The sequence below is a fragment of the Meles meles genome, chromosome 4, assembly GCF_922984935.1.
Source record: "Meles meles chromosome 4, mMelMel3.1 paternal haplotype, whole genome shotgun sequence".
NCBI lineage: Eukaryota > Metazoa > Chordata > Mammalia > Carnivora > Mustelidae > Meles > Meles meles.
Window position 1 is genome coordinate 135,076,416 of NC_060069.1, and position 18,210 is coordinate 135,094,625.

At 41.3% G+C, this 18,210-nt stretch overlaps 1 pseudogene; it reads right to left on the reverse strand.

Moving 5' to 3' along the window:
• Window positions 1-6,026: 6,026 nt before the first annotated feature.
• On the reverse strand, window positions 6,027-6,914 carry LOC123940783 (annotated as a pseudogene).
• Between the last annotated feature and the right edge of the window lie 11,296 nt (window positions 6,915-18,210).

Below are 18,210 nucleotides of genomic sequence, written 5' to 3' on the forward strand. Positions count from 1 at the left end.
GCACAAACATGACTTCAAAAAATGAGGCCTTTAATCCCTTCTGCATAGGCCAGTATTGGTCCTCAAGGCAGGGCGGCAGTGTAGACTATAGATGTTGGTGTGTCAGGAGCAGGAAAAGGGGAGGGGAGGGCAGCTAAAGGGCCAGGCTGTGGAGAAGAGAGAGGTATTCAGGCTGAAAAACTAGATGCAGTCTTTAAACCTTACAGGGAGATTTGGTCCTGTGTTACTCTCTGCCAATAGTTGCTAATAGTCCTCAATTAGAATCACCCGGAGGTCTTGTGAAGCCATTATTGGCTGGGAGAGTTTCCCATTCAGTAAGAAGAGAAACCCAGATCGGAGTAAGGTGGGGCAAAGTGGGGTCAGGTAGTTACACACGGTGAGCTGCTCCTGGAAATGTCTCATGACTTTGGAAGAAGTAATTCTATTCAGCTGTTGCACACCGAGTCCAACCACACACCAAGACTTCTCACAATTTACTCTAACAGCAGCATTGTGTCTTTAGACACTTAAAAACTTACAAATCAGAAACAAGCAATCCAATGATATTAATTTGCCCGTGGGTAGTATATCAGTCTGGATGCCTCCAGCTTGCCTTGCTGGGTTAGACACATTTGGTCATACAAAACTCTGGTGCACTCGACTCATCCATTGACCTACTACTGACTTGATGTATAAAAGCTATCAATTGGGGCGCCTGGGTGGCTCAGGGGGTTAAAGCCTCTGCCTTCAGCTCAGGTCATGATCCCAGGGTCCTGGGATGGAGCCCCGCATCGGGCTCCCTGCTCAGCGGGGAGCCTGCTTCCCTCTCTCTCTCTGCCTGCCTCTCTGCCTACTTGTGATCTCTGCCTGTCAAATAAAGAAATAAAATCTTAAAAAAAAATAAAAGAAAAGCTATCATCTGTGTAAAGCCATCTTTCTGCATGAGACAATTCAGCCCTAGTTTTCTTTATAGATTTGAAATATTCTTTGTTAGCAGTAATGAAGGAAAAAGCCAACATGCATCAAGCAAAGTATCTGCTTGAATGTTTTGCATTGTTTTATTATTCAGTTGTGTGGCTTCACGTAACTGTCTTAAAATCTCAAGGAACGCCTACAGGTTGAGGAACAATTCATGTTAAAAGGCTGCCCTCTTGTGACAATGTGTTGTATGTTTTGCTGGTAAAACTTGACCTTACACCCTCTAAAATCCAATTCATAATAGCATTAAAGAGATATAAAACCTCAATGTCCTTTGGGATTTCTTTTAAAAATATATTGTTTATACAACAATTTTAGATGATGAATTGTTCTGATTAGGTAAGGTTCCAGGGAGCTAAAACTTAAGCCCATCTCATTATTTAACTAACTTAATATCTACATTTCCGATATATACGACCCACTTCTCTGATTTTAAAAAATTGGATCTTGCTACAGACTGAGGTGTCAGTGGCACACAGCATAGAACTTGATGACTCATCTATGTTACTATGAATATGAATGTCACCCCCAGATTGAAAAGCAGTTAATCAGTAAACATCACTAATGGCAAGATGAATAGTTCATACCTTCTGGCTTTGAAGGGCTCTAGGTCTAATGCAGGAGCTAGCTGAACAAACGATCACAAAGAAAAATCATGAATGCCATAGTACAGGTGTCTGTGTATACCACACCTGGAAGTATAGACGAGAGAGTACTTAGTTTTCCTTTAGAGACCCAGGGAAACAGACTACAACAGCTAACATTGGAAATACTTGAAATTTGAATAAGAACACAGGATTTTATTATATGCTAAGCACCCCCTAGAAATTAGAGATATGTTAATGAAAATACTTAATCCTTACTTTTAAGGAACTCAATTGTGATGGGGAAACCACACCATAAACAACTTGAACGCAATGGGATGAGCGTTCATAATAGTCTGTGGATTTCCTCTCCTTCTTATCTCTTGAAACTGTTTCCTTCTTTTCATTTCATCATCACTCTGTAATATAGTGACCGTGGTGTTTTTATGATGTGGGTTTTGGGTTGTTGTGTTGTTTTTGTTTTCGTTTTTCTGCCAGTATTTTTCTAGGTCTTCTTGCCCAGTTCTTTGCCCAGAGCAAAATTTCACTGGTTTCACTAATTTAGAGGAATGGAAAAAAAGCATTTTATGGAAAGGAACAGTAACTTACAATTTTTTTCTGATTTTTAACCTCTAAAAACAGGTCTTAGGGAGAACTTAATCATGGAACTAGTGGAGAAAAGTATTTGGAGGAATTAGAAACACTGGATAAATGTGAAAGGAGACAGATTTTCCCCAGATTAGGAAAAAAACTTACTCTTTACATCTCTACGTTCCCTTTCTGTGGTTGAGAAGAGGGGAAAACAGAAGGTCCCTTGATCAGCAAAGGAGACCTAGAAGTAATTTCCTAGAAATATCTCATGAGATGTAAACGTCCCAGGGGGGAAAAAAAAGACAAAAAACTGCAATGATGTTTAGGCAGAAGGGGCCACTGAGAGACTCATGAGGGGATTTTTGCACTCCGAATATGAGAAAGAAGCAACACTGGTCTTGTGAGCCTCAATGAGCCATGTGGGGATGGACAAAGGACAGGCCAGCAGCGGCTGTGTGGACAGATGGTCAGTTAAGGACCTAACTACCATCCATGCCCCCGCCCCGGCTCTCCTTACCAAGGCTGTGCTCTGCCATCCAGATGCCTTCTTCAGGGCTAAAGCACCATTCTCCTAGCTACCAGGCACGCGGACAGCTGACTCCTTGCAGTAATGTCACAGCTGACTCAAAACATCCAAATTCACAGACCCTTCTCCGAGACAGGTCATATCCAAAGGCAGGTCATTGTGGGTACATAAAGGCCTGGCTCCTTTACCCCAATCTAGGACAGTTTTAGACCCATCACGGTCAAGCGACCAAAGAAAAGGCAGGTGGGGGGAGGGTGGTAATTTATCAAAGACAATGATTATTCCTAATGGTGTGACATCAAAATTGCAATTAAACACACCTTTAATGGTTACTTAAATGAAAATTTTAATCTAGTAAGATAAAGAAGAAATTGGTAATAGCTTTGACTCCAGGGCAGGGAACTCTGGATATATGTCCTTTTAGTATATTTTTGATTCTGTGTCATGTCAAGAGATTAAACAAACAAGGAATAGGAAATTCCCTGTGACACAGTATATACAGGTTTCAAAAGTTCTATAACTCAAGATAACTTAGTCATGAAAAGTATGGCCTAGAAAACCCTGTTATATAACACTAAAGGGGATTTAATTGGTAAAAAGACATTGATATAAAAAATGTATGTGAAGAGCTTGATTAAATTATTTCATGAAATGTGAGAATTTCTAAGTGTGAGAATTTCTAAAAATGTCTAAGAAATCTGAATTTCTTGCATGGTATGTATGATTAATAAATGTAAGTAGATATTTTACTTTTATTCACAGCCTAACATATTGAATTTATATATTCAATTGTGCTCACATGAAAACCTGAATTTCCTCGATGAGAAAATTGGGGAAGACTTCTAACCCATTCTCCTCCCCCCGCACAGGGATGTAAGCACACAGACGTAGTTGTGAGTCAGTGATTTTTCCTAGGAAAAAGAGAAAATAAAAAGAACATCGAAGAACCCCTATCATGATCTCTATTAAACAACAACAACAACAACAAACAAAAACAGAACAAGTTAAAAATATCCTTATTCTGGAGAATAAATGACAGAGATCTGATGCAATGCCGACCTAGAGAGGGCGGACCTAACGCACTTAGACTATGCATGTTTGGCAGGCACCGATCTGCCAAACACGTCTACTAGCAGCCCCTCAAAGAGCACAAACTGCCCAGATTTACCTCTACCATGCAGGTCAACTCATTGGGCCATTTCCCTCGTGTCCCTGCTATTGCTGGGAAGAAAGTCTATTATGTCTTTTTTTTTTTTTTAAGATTTTTATTTATCTATTTGACAGAGATCACAAGTAGGCAGAGAGACAGGCAGAGAGACGGAGTGGGGGGAAGCAGGCGCCCCGCTGAGCAGGGAGCTGGATGTAGGGCTCGATCCTAGGACCCTGAGATCATGACCCGAACCGAAGGCAGAGGTCCAACCCACTGAGCCATCCAGGTGCCCCAAATGTCTATTATGTCTTTTAAAACAAGACCCAACTGATGGTTAATCCTTAATTGTTTCTCCGGTTTTGCTCCTCCCTCCACTTGAGCCGCCTTCAGGTCTTCCACTGGAGTTTCGCTTTGATAGGGCTGGAACGGGCGTCTCAACATACTTCAGAAGGGATAAAACAAATGATGCCACATTAGAAGACCACATGTTTACAATGCATAAACTTTTCTTTCACTCCTGCCAGGCTGATGTGGTGGTAAAATGTCAATGCATCGCTGGGCTGAATTTCTCCAACTTCTTGGAGGTGCCCACCTTGCTTACCTAATGTCTTTTATTATCCTACCTCCTACGCCCAGCACCCCAGCATCAGGGGTGGAGAAGACCTCTTCCGTAAAGCATAGGAAAGATAAGTCTTTTTGAAAACGCAAGTACGCTCATGCCCTGTTCTTACCTGAGAATCTTAAATAGCTCCTGTTTAGAGTAAATCCTTTTCTGTGATACACAAAACTTCACGGAATCAGGCCTGCCTGTGTCCCTTCTGTTCTTCCTTCCTAACTCATAGTCTACAAGTCTACCACGATGCATCCTCTTCTATACCTCTCTCTTCGCATGTATTAATCCCTAATTACCCATCAAGAACCAATTTTGCTTGTTTGTTTTTTAAAAGAATTATTTATTGACTGAACTAGGACAGATTAGATAACAACCAATTCTAAGTTTAGATCTTTTAACTAAATTTGCGGTATTTTCAAACACACCAGAAAAAAAAAGAAACCCATAACACCCCAAAATGACATTGCAACCGTTGTCCCAAGGTAAAATACAATCACTTTAAACTGTTGCAAGTATATGCACCTCAGGTTGAGAAATTGTTTATCTTAGATGTGAAAACCTGTAATAAATTTAAATTAATTATACAAAACATATTACTTCTAGTTTTTCCCTCGCAAAGATCCAGAACAAACGTTCAAGTAGCTAACGTACATCAGTCACAATACAATCCTGGATGATACACCATAACCAGATGCTCCTTTAATTTTAAACTCATTGTCAGAGACCAAGAGAAAGTCATTCCATTTTACACAAAACAATTCACACGGAAGTCCCAAGAAAAACAAAAACGAAATCCGAGTACTGACAGTGATGTTCCGTACCCTGATGAAACAGTGGCTAAAATGCCACTGATCAAAAATAAAATAGTGGCTGTATATCACGGCAGTGAAATTCAGGAGGCTGTAATCCTTGGCATCAGAAATCCAGTTTTTTTTCCAATTACATGAATGCACACTTCCTATATGACAAGAGTGGAGAAAGCGGATGGACCCGCAAAGGAAGAGAAGAGCTACCGTTCACTGCACACCAGAGAACTGGCTTTAGTAGAGACTTTTTACAAGGTTAGGCAGAAACCAACCAATGGTTATTAGCTGTTTGTGCCATTAATTCAGGTTGGAGGTGACTGAGTCCTAAGGTTCAACATATAAATTTAGGGGGAGAAATGTTGTTGGGTTAGGGCTTATCTTTAAAGAAAATCACAAGACAGACAAGTATAAAGGTGACTGCATGGCCAGCCTGGTCATACGCCCCATTCAGAGTTCTGCCCATAGGCTGGGTAGAAATTGTCAAGATTCAGACTGCTGTTTCTCTTAAGGACCCAACAGAATGAATCTTTAATGACTCGAATCTAGGGTAAAGGATCCAAAGAATGCAGTCATTTTAGTTAAAGTACTATCAGTAAAGTACTAGTCTGAACAGACTGCATTTTTATTGTGAACACAAAAGGAAAAGAAGATATAACCAGGACTGTATGCCTGTATTTCATTTACAGTGTTTGAGTTCTGACAGGCCTGTATAATGGAGGCGGAACTCAACTAAAAAAATATGCCAATCAAGTGTCAGATTTTCACCATAACTTTCCTAAAAAGGTGTTTTCCCCATTATCTACGAATCACAAAGAAACATGAGCTGTGAGCCCATAACGGTACATAAGTACTGTTCTGAAAAAAAAGAAGAAACAGATGACATTAGCATGACCAAGATGTTTGGAAAACAGTGAATTATGATTTTGAGATCATCTAAAAGAGGTTTTTTAAACAACCCTCCAGACTTCAAAAATTTCTTCAGGTAGTAGATCGGTCCCAGTCTCACAGCAACTAGAACAAGAGCTTCAGTGAAGGACCCAGGGACCACTCCGGTGCTTGGGCCATTGTCGATCGCTCCATGCACCCCCTCCTGATCTTCCATGGATGCCTGTTCATGCTCGACGGCCGCCAGCATCCCTGCCCACTCATTAATCATTTCTTCCAGCTTGTCCTGGTGAGCTTCTATTTTGATGTCTTGTCCTTTGGGGTCCTCCCCAATATCAATGGAGAACATCCCTGTCTTTGGAATCATGGTAGACATCCTATTGCTAAAACAAAGCCTAATGTGTTCCATCCATGCCAGCAGCAAATATGTATTTCCCACTGGACTCTCAGTCTCCTTTATAAATTCTTCTATTATCAGACCCTGTCTTCCCCACATTGATATCAGTAGGAAGCCTCCATCCACCATCTCGAAGAGGAGGCCCACCGTGGTGCCCAAGGTGACCTGCCCCAAGAAGCACTCCTCTTCGTGCCTGTGGATCCCCGCAAAGCAGCCCGCGGCTGTGACCAGAAGGTCAGCCAGAAGGGTGGCCAGGAACACCAGCAGCTCAGTAGCATAACCATGGTGTGAATGGGCCAAAGCCAGGACCTGGACTGGGGCTTCCAGAGCCGCCGCCACCATCACCACCACTGCCTCCCCAGCCACTGCTGCCTCTGCTCCTTCATCAAGAATGAATTTAGTCATCTCTCTTATCAGTCAAGCCTTCCCTAACCTCATCCACTGAAGCTGATCCTTGCCTTTCTCCACACCACACCTGGGAGTAACCATTATTTCTGTAGTTATCACGTGGAATTGCAACATACGTTTATACAAGTAGCTTTCCTAATACAATGTAAATTCTTTGAGTCTAAGAATTCAAACTTTTGACACAGATTTGAGATCATCAAGTACAGGCAACAGTGAAAACTTCAATGCGTTATTCTGCTGGTTTCCTACCACTAGGCACACGTTCATGTAGCACTACTAGCAATGACCCCGGAGCATGGGCTGAACACGGATGGAGGAAGCTCCCTACAAAGCAAGTTGAAGGGATTAAATATCTTCGACGTCGTCATCGCTGCTGAGGACGAAGCTGCTGCCCGTGGACAGGGGCCCTTCATCTTTCGCATTCCCCACGCCCCTCACTGTCCCTCTCTCGTCGGAGTCGTCGAACAGCTTCTCGCTGGAATCGTCGTCGTCAAACAGCTTCCCGTTGGAATCGTCTGATGATCTCAAATCTGTGTTAATTGGCCGTTCAGGTAAAACTTCTAGTATAATGCAAGTCAGCTGGGTACTCGTCCTTGGTCGAATTTGTTAAACGCATGCAGAATAATATTTTTTGAAGTATTCTGATTGAAGTTTGTGATAATTCCAAAATAAAAACAAGTTGTTAATATGCTGAAACTGGAGAATTGGACTTGCGTTACGTTGCATTTTAAATTCTTGCTGTTGCTTTATTCATACTGAAGTGTGGTGTTTGTGAGGACTTGAAAAAGCTAAAGCTCGTAGGAGTCTTCTTGCTTCCAGCTTCCGTAAGCACTTACATCCCCGTTCCCCCTCCCTAGCCCAGAACAGGTTACTAAACTTACAAGGTAAATGATGCTCCGGTGTTGTTCCCTGCCGAGTCCTTGCAAGTTACTTTCACTTGTTTTCTTTCCCACCCTCTTGCCGCGAAAACGGACTCTGAGATGTGCGAAAGTCAACTCCCGGAGGTCCCAGCTTCCTGTACTGGAAATACGGAGGAGATTAGAATTCTCCAGCGTACTGTGGGGGCCCCTTGAGAAGCTGATTGAAGCCACGGGACCTTTCCCCAGAAAAATGTGTGCACACACTACACAGCTGTTTTTGTATACACTTTTCAGAGGTTCATGGATCCCCTGGAGTTCAAGATCTACTTGTATCATGCATACTTTGGTTTTTTGTTCTAGATTCATGGTGCCTAGTACTGTGCTGAGTTGTGTAGTCCCAATAAAAACTGGAGTCTTTCTTGATTGTGCTTTCCAAATTAAGTATTGGTGAATTGACTTCTGCTGGGTGGCTCGGTGGACTGGGCCGCTGCCTTCGGCTCGGGTCATGGTCTCGGGGTCCTGGGATCCGGCCCGGCGTTGGGCTCTCTGCTCCGTGGGGGGCCTGCTTCCTCCTCTCTCTCTGCCTGCCTCTCTGCCTGCTTGTGATCTCTCTCTCTGTCAAAAAAAAAAAAAAAAAAAAAAGTGACTCTCGTGAAGTAGAAGCATTAAAATAAACTGCACTGATGCTTTTTCATAAAAAAAAAAAGAATTCAAACTTTTCCATTTTTGTACTCTGTATACCTGTCATACTTGAGTAAGGCTTTATGGATGAGATTGAGATGACTAGGGACATAGTAACCCCACTCCTTTTAAGGAGATGCATGAGGAACACCTGCGTATTTCCAAAGTATTTTAAAGATGCAAAAGCAAGTCTTCAGAGATATACTTCCATAGAAATATTTCAAGAAATAGCTAACACAATATTGAACGAGATTAACAAAAAGTTGGAAGAACGACACTCCCTGACTCTGAGACTTACTTTAAAGCTATAGCAATCAAGACAGTGTGGTACTGGCAGAAGAATCACTGGAAGAGAATAGAGAACACAGAAACCGATTCTCATAAATACAGTTAACTGATCCAAGATAGAGCAGCAAAGGCAATACAATGAAGGGAAGCAAAGACTGTCTTTTCAACAGTGGTTGAACGATGGAACAATTGGACAGCCACATGCCAAAAAAAAAAAAAAAGTATATTTAGACACTCATATTATCCTTTACAAAAATCAACTCAAAAGGGATCATAGATCTAAATGTAAAATGAAAAGCTATTAAACACCTAAGAAAATAACATAGGCAGAAAACCTGGACAACATTTGACATGACCATGACTTTTTAACACCAAAGGCACGATCCACGAAAGTAATAACTGATAAGCTGGATTTCATTAAAATTAAAAACTTCCGCTCACTGAAAGACAATGCCAAGAGAATGAGAAGACCAAGCCACAGACTGTGAGAAAATATTTATGAGACCCATCTGATAAAGAACTTAGCCAAATACACAAAGTCTTAAAACTCAACAATAAGAAAATGAACAGCCTAACTGAAAAATATAAAAAGACCTTAGTAGACACCTCACAAAAAAGATATACAGATTGCAAATAAGAATGTGAAAATATGCCCAACATCATATGTCATCAAGGAAATGCAAATTAAAATAATAATGAAATTCCACTACATTATCTATTAGAATGGTCAAAATCCAGAACACCGACAACACCAAATGCCTGTAAGCAGGTATAGCAAAGGGAAGTCTCATTCACTGTTAGGGGCAGTACAAAATGCTATAGCCATTTTGGAAGAGAGTTGAGCAATTTCTTATAAAAACTGATGAAGGGGGCGCCTGGGTGGCTCAGTGGGTTAAAGCCTCTGCCTTCAGCTCAGGTCATGGACTCAGGGTCCTGGGATCGAGCCCCGCATCGGGCTCTCTGCTGGGCAGGGAGCCTGCTTCCTCCTCTCTCTGCCTGCCTCCCTGCCTACTTGTGATCTTTCTCTGTCAAATAAATAAATAAAATCTTTAAAAACGAAAACAAAACAAAACAAAAAAACCTGATGAAGGATCGCTGGAAGGCAGGCAGGCAGAGACTAGCGTGCCACACCGCGCCACCCCCCCCCGCCCCCCAGCGCAAACAAAACCACCCTTAAAAGGATTTTGTACTACCCTAGGAGGAGCCCTCCACCCTTTGGACCCATAGTGACAAAAACCTGATCTGATCCGATGACAAGCCAGGGAAGGTTAACCAGATTAAAACAGCCCTCCAACAAGCCCAGGAAACCCCCTATACTTAGAAATTCTGATGGGCGGGGCATCTGGGTGGCTCAGGGGTTGGGCATCTGCCTTTGCCTTTGGGGTCATGATCCCCCAGGTCCTCGGATTGAGTCCCATATTGGGTTTCCTGCTTGGCCGGAGGCCTGCTTCTCCTCCCTTTCCCCCTCTCCCTGCTTGTGTTCCCTCTCTAATTGTCTCCCTCTCCCTGTCGAATAAATAAATAAAGTCTTTAAAAAAAAGAAAAACCCTGATGGCAACCCTCTCAGCACCGACAGAGAAAAAAAATCCTGTAACAAAACCAAACATACTCTTGCCATATGATCCAGCAATCGTGCTCCTTAGTATTTACCCAAAGGAATTGAAAACTTATGTCTACACAAAAATCTACACATGGGTGTTTATAACAGCTTGATTCATAATTGCTACAACGTTGACGTATCCAAGATGTCCTTCAGTAGGTGAATGGAGAAGTAAACTATAGTATCTCTGGACAATGGGATATTATTCAGTACTAAAAAGAAATGAGCTACCAAGCCATGAAAAGACATGGAGGAATCTTAAATGCATATTTTTAAGTTAAAGAATCCAGTCTGAAAGTGCTATATACTGTATGATTCCATACCAAAGGGGGAAAAAGGGCAAAAAGCAAAAGCAAAACTAGGGAAACAGTAAAACTATGGAAGCTGTAAAAAACAAAACTCTGAGAAAGGTAAAAAGACAAGAAGTCGGAGAGAAGCAAAGGATGAGTAAATAGAGCCAGAGGATGTTTAAGGCAGGGAAAATGCTCGTATGATATTGTAGTGATGGATACGTGTCATGATACGTTTGTCCAAACCCACAGAATGTACACCACCAAGAATGGTAACTCTGTAAACCATAATCATACATGAATGCAGATCCATCCATTGCAACAAATGTATCACTCTGCTGGGGGATGTTGGTAAAGTAGGGGCTTGCGAGTGTGTGAGCAGAGGTGCTAGAAGGTGGAGGAGGGGCCATAAAGCAACTTCCACACCAAGAAGGCACTCTGAGGCCAAAAAATACAAAGCAAGCCACTCCACACCATTTACACAGTTCTGTTCAGGGTAACTCACCAACAGGGAGGGGATCAGATGCACAGGCAATCCAGGTGCTTGCTAGGCAGCTGCTCTCTGGGAAGTGTGGATTTTAGAGAGGGAGAGGTTACTAGTTATTCACAGGGATGCCATCTGTGTACCAGTGGGGAGAGAGCGGAAGAACTGTGTTAGCTCTACTAGTAATCAACAGCTTTAGGGAAGATCAGAATGAGCCTTCCTGCATTCCGGTCAGGATATACAGAAACCTCCAAGGGACACAGCACATGTCGCCCCAAGGAAGGTCATTGCACAGGCATAGACAAGATGGAGCGCCTAATAAGGAGTCGGTATTGTCAGCCATCCCTACAAAGGAAATTTCTGTAACTTCCCCTCCCTTTTGCTGTGAAGCTTAAATGGCTCTAAATTAATAATAATAATAATAAAGTCTTAGTAAAAGAAAATGTTTCAGGCAGTCTCTGAATTGAGACCATCTGGCTAACAGTTAAGCCAGACGACCAGCTTCTAATGACTTCATAGCACAATCCTGCCCTGTCACAGACTGTGAACACGGCAGGACTTCTCCGTAACTTCTAAAGTCGCTGACACCAATGACCCATGACCAATGCCTTGCTTCTTGCCTCTTCTACCATATATATGTAAAGGCAGTAGTTAGCCCCCATGCAGACAACAGTGTGTTCTGTTACTAGGTGCTAGACATTGTGATGACTTAATCCTTATGCCAATCCTGTGAAGAAAGCGTGATTACTGCCAGCATTTCTCAGGTGAGGAAACTGAGGCAGAAAACTTAAGTAGTCCGATGAAGATCACCAGCTGGTATGTGGCAGAGCCAAGATCTGTACTCTGGAAGCCTGGCTCCTGGGCTTGGACTTGAAACCACAAGGTCTCACAGAGCTGCTGTAGGAGTCCTCCTCCCACAAAGTCAGAACCGTAGACATTCTGGTTCTCTGGAAATGCACTCCCAAGTGTTTAAGATGTGAAGTCCTGAGCGACTACCAATAGCCTTCCGCATCTTATTTTGTAAAATGAGATTTCGGGGAAGAGCGAGCAACAGTAACGGAGGCACAGCATTTTTTCACTTATAAATTTATTCATCACAACGTTTTATGCACAAACACATAGTTTGTGTGTGCTTTGCACAGTTATAAATAGATACTCAATCTGGTAAAATGTAGAGGAAGTGGGCAGAGTATTTTTAATCTTGATAAAATGCTTCAAAAAGAAGCCCATTCTCAGGCTCTTTGGGGTCAGGTATAGGGACGTTTGTGGGCTAGATTCTTTACCGCTTCCTCAGTAGCCTTGAATGTAGATGTTCCGTGTTGAGTCCATTTTTGATCCTCGTAACAGCTCGTCTACGCAGTACCAGTCCTTCTACCTGATTTAAGTGATCCGATGTCTAGGAAGTTCTTGCCATTAAGGAATGATAGTTCATGGGCATTTCTGTTGAGATCTTTTTTCTCAGAAACCAATTCCACTTTCCCCTGCCTACATTTGAAAATGCATCCTTTAATTCGTTTCTTCTAATCTCTTTCTTCGCAGTCCATCAATTTTATAGCAGACAATAAACACTACACCCACTACTGCAACTAGGAGTGATGACTGGCATTATTTTTATGTCACCTCACAATATTATGGTTATTATTTTTTTCATAATAATATAAAGGTAGTAACTCTTAGTTACTTCAGTCATTTCTAGTTCAAGTAGTACTAAATAAAGTTAAATTCATAGTACCCTTCTCGATTGAGAAACTGGGATCATTCTTCATGCTATCTTAGAATATGATAGCATAGTAAAGGTGTATAGTTATGTAGAGAAAAAGAACCGGTTTAAAAATTGGATTTTAAAAAACTGGATTTGGGGTTTTTTTTTGGGGGGGGTCTCATTTCTGCACAATTTGTGAGCACTGGCTGCCTTGTTCAAGAATCTTTTCAAGAATATCTGTATAGAAAACAGCCTTGCCGTATAGAAGCAGTGTCTCCTTCTGGAACGAAGGACAGGCTTGTTTACTGTTCAGTATAATATAGAGCATGTCCCTCTCTGGCGAAAAGTCCTGGCAAGTTAACTACCATAGTTAAAGATGGAGGTTCCCTAAGCTTGTAGTTGTTCTCCGCAGTGCAAGGTGCAGACATCGCTGGGCCCCTTTGTGTTGCCCTGTGAGAGTTGTGTACTCGGCTACGCTATTGCTAAGACCAATAGGGTTTTTTCCCTCTGAGCCAGAAGTCTTAAGTCTTCAGCCGGCATCTATACAACTGTGGCAGAAAAACTTGTTAGCTTGCAAGTAGGGTAATGTCTAGGCCCCTTCTAAGTTACTGACAAAAAATCTAAAATATTTTTAATCCACAATGTTATACATAGATACAGGTTTGGGGTGAATTAGTGAAGTGGGGGGAGGAAAGAGAAATTAAGAGGAAACGCTAATAGGGATAGGATTTATGATTTTTGCATTCTACTTCTTTTTGTTTTTCCATGTTTTTACAATCGATATGTATATAAACAGAAAAAAAAATCAACGTTTCATAAAAATAACACACCAGGTATACATACTTTATTGCCAATGTGAATTACACTTCTTTTGAAATGGTCGTTCCAGTGTTTTCAAATTTAGGAATATAGAGAAGTGATGAATTTTTCTGTATCCTTTTACACTCCATAGCTTTATAGCATTCTTATTTGTTACAAGGGTAGCTGATTCTATTGTGTTTTGTTGGTATAGGGTATTACCATCTACTAATAGCTTTAGAAAGGAGGACGCAGAGTTGGTGGTGTCTGTAGATGGTAGTAATACATAATATGTTACTGAAGTGTCTTAGATAGCATGCTTCTGTAAGCTATATATCATATATACCTTCTCTGTTGTCCATCAAATTTATATGTATTTTATATACACATGTTTCCATCTCACATTTTATTTGGGCAAAATTTCCAGATAAAAATAACTACTAACAGGGGCACCTGGGTGGCTCAGTGGGTTAAGCTACTGCCTTCGGCTCGGGTCATGATCTCAGGGTCCTGGGATCGAGCCCCACATCGGGTTCTCCATTCATCAGGGAGCCTGTTTCCCCCTCTCTCTCTGCCTACCTCTCTGCCTACTTGTGATCTCTCTCTGTCAAATAAATAAATAAAACCTTTAAAAAACATAACTACTAACAGTGATAACAGGTTTCCTTATCTTGATTCTGATTTCCACAAGAGTAACTTGGCTCTTGCATTGCTGATCCAGTGAAAACCATTGATTTAAGTAAGTATTATCATCTTAAAAATTTTTCGTTTTCCAGCATGGAGGTTCCTCAAAATGTTGAAAATAGAACTACACTATGACCCAGCAATTGCACTACTTGGTATTTACCCTGAAGATACAAACGTAGTGATCCAAAGGGGCACGTGCACCCGAATGTTTATAGCAGCAATGTCTACAATAGCCAAACTATGGAAAGAACCTAGATGTCCATCAACAGATGAACGAATAAAGAAGAGGTGGTATATATACACAATGGAATACTATGCAGCCATCAAAAGAAATGAAATCTTGCCATTTGCGACAATGTGGATGGAACTAGAGGGTATCATGCTTAGTGAAATAAGTCAATCGGAGAAAGACAACTATCATATGATCTCCCTGATATGAGGACGTGGAGATGCAACATGGGGGGTTGGGGGATAGGAGAAGAATAAATGAAACAAGATGGGATTGGGAGGGAGACAAACCATAAGTGACTCTCAATCTCACAAAACAAACTGAGGGTTGCTGGGGGGAGAGGGAGTTGGGGGGGCGCGTTATGGACATTGGGGAGGATATGTGCTATGGTGAATGCTGTGAAGTGTGTAAACCTGGTGATTCACAGACCTGTACCCCTGGGGATAAAAATACATTATATGTTTATAAAAAATAAGAAATAAATAAAAAATTTTTAAAAAGTTTCATTTTCTTTGTCGTTTCATAAAGTTTTATTTTGTCCTCTATTTTTTTGAGCTAAGTTTTGGATTTTGTACTGGGTTGAATAGTGTCTCCCCTCCTGCCATTCCCCAAATCCACATGCCCTCAAAACCTCAGAATGTGACATTATTGGAGAATTGGGTTTTGGCAGATGTAGTTAGTTAAGAAGAGGTCATGCTGCACCTTTCTTCCCTCAACATCCATATTGAGTAAGTTGGCTTGTTAATATGCCACCTTCAAAATACTTGAGTCTAATCACTACATCCAGCAAAACAAACAAGACCAAAACGACAATGACAAAAACACCACAGACCGGGGCCACCATGATCACAGCCTACTTAGTGGTTCCTCTGTTTTCCCACTTACCTGCCTAGGGGAGTGGCCTTCCAGTAATGAACTCCAAACACTGTTACTCTTCTGTTTGAATGACAGTAGTGGTTTTATGTTGTATTTAGAATAAAATCCAAACTATTACACAGCCAAGAAGATCTTTAAAACAGGGCTTCTGCCAACATCATCAACCTCAACTCCGGTCACCCTGTCTCTGCATTCATGAACTCCCGGCTCCACTCTCTTCTAACACACTTTCATTCCTCAGGTCCTTACACTTGCTATACCCTCTGCTGGAAATGCTGTTCCCTAGATCGTTGCATGGGTGGTTCCGTCTTGGCATCCAGGCCTCTGTCGTACTATCATTACCCTCTTAGGGAAGCTTTCCCCGACCATTTCAACTAACTCAGTCCCTCTAATATCCCTATATATTTTCCTTGTTATTTTTCTCACCACCTTATCACTCTCTGAAATTGATTTTGTTACCTTGCTGATTCTTTCCTTGAAGCCTACCGAGTTCAAAACCTGCTCCCTTTTGCTCATGGCTGGGTCTCCAGCAAGATGTCAGGCACACAATATACATTCAGCGCATGTTCGAAGGAATGAATGTTTACATAGACACATCTCATTTACACATTCTAGGTGCAGCACAAAGTTTGTCTTGCCACGATCCATGCTATATCTATTTCATGTTTCAGAATTCATATTGCTTGACTTTTGCTGCCTAATAAACCATCCCAACACAGCGTCTTAAAACAACCACCACTGGATTTAGCTCGTGATTTTCTGAGTGTATTTTGTTTCTTCAGGTCTGACCAATTCTACCCATCTCTATGTCTGTGGTCAATCTGCTGGATGGCAGTTGTTTGGCTGAGGTATCTTAATTTTCCTCCATTCCTTGTCTCATCCTTCCAGCAGCCTAGCTTGGGCATTTTATTATTTTTTTCCCTTTTACATAATTTTTTATTTTTATATTTATTTTTTTAATTAACATATAATGTATTATTAGCCCCAGGGGTACAGGTCTGTGAATTGCCAGGTTTACACACTTCACAGCACTCACCATAGCACATACCTTCCCCACTGTCCATAACCCCACCACCCTCTCCCTCCCCCCTCCCCCTGGCAACCCTCAGTTTGTTTTGTGAGATTAAGAGTCTCTTATGGTTTGTGTCCCTCCGGATCCCACCTTGTTTCATTTATGAGCTTGGGCATTTTAACATGATGTCTCTGGGATCCAAGTCAAGAAAGTACTTGTCAGGTCTCAGGTTGGGTTGCATTTGCTATTGTCCCAGTAGCCAAGGTAAGACACATGTGCTTAGATTCAGGGTTTGAAGGTGTTATCTACTGGAATGGTTACAGGGGGATTTGAACAAATCGGGTGGTATTATGGAAACAATCCACCCCAGGTGGAAAGCCACCATACACTGTGTATATTTGTTTCCAACAGTATAATTTTCCTGGATTTCTGGGCTACTGATGGCTAGAAAGTGAAATAATGTAAGAGAATTTGAGAGTGGAAATTTTCTTGGTCTCAGAAAAGTATTGAGTTCGAGTAGATAAACGACCATATACCTCTGGCAGGAGAGTGAAATGGAATCACAGTACAATGAGTCAATCTCTCTTCCCTCCCCATTCTCAGTTCAACCATCTGCGTCAATGTACCATTTGTGTCTGGTTATTATAACTTCCTTCTGAAGTTTGGAAGATTATAAGTAATTTTCCTAGATTGCAGATATTTTCAATCCTAGATTCTGTGTATTTCCTTGACTTGTTCAAATGAAAGGGAGGTAGGGGTGAATCCATCACGGTTGGCTTCCATCATCATAATACTATGGTGTCTTCCAAATTTTTCTTTACATTAAAACTGCTCCTATTCAAATCTACAATTATTAGTCAACTGTTACTTTCTTTGGTACAGATTATGGGGAAATATGGTTGAAATAAGTTGGCCCCTATGATCAGTAAGTCATTATTTCACAGAAACTATATCTTGTGTTTCAGAAGAAAGTTTCTTCAGCGTAGTGCTCTAGGTCATGTGGTTCCGAGAATACATTTAGCGTGATCATTAAGATAAAGTGTATTCTTAATAAATTCAAATTCTCTTTGTCACTCTCTCTCTCATCTCATACCCCCCTCTCAACTTAAAGAGTCTTCTTCTAAGAGTAAACCCACCTTCTAAATCCTTCCTTCTTCATTTACTTTGACAACCCTCATCTTGAAAACTTTTTCCACAGACACTTTCCCAAGTGAGCATCTTTCCTACCAAGTGTTAAAGAGTAACACAACACTAACATGTACGGGAGAGTAAAAAAAAACTCTTTGATAACTTATAACAAGCTCAACTGACAAAGGTCCAGTGATTTTAGAATCTATGCCTATTGCAGACATTTTTTTTTCTTTTAACCTTCAAATTGTTTCCTTTCCCAGGGAGTTTTTTTTTTTTAACTATTTTATTTATTTGACAGAGAGAAATCACAACTAGGCAGAGAGGCAGGCAGAGAGAGAGGAGGAAGCAGACTCCCTGTGGAGCAGAGAGCCCGATGCAGGGCTCGATCCCAGGACCCTGGAATCATGACCTGAGCTGAAGGCAGAGGCTTTAACCCCTGAGCCACCCAGGCGCCCCTCCCAGGGAGTTGTTTTTAAAAGACCTGAATTTTACATTCTTCAATGCATTTCGAGTGTTAGTGTTTTAATATTTGAATGATATATGTGGAAGAATTTTTTGGAATTGAGTTCTAAATGCAAATTATTCTTAAGCACTCTGTCTTGACTAACATCATCTAATGTTAAAATCTGGTTTTACTACATTTTTAGAAAAGAGT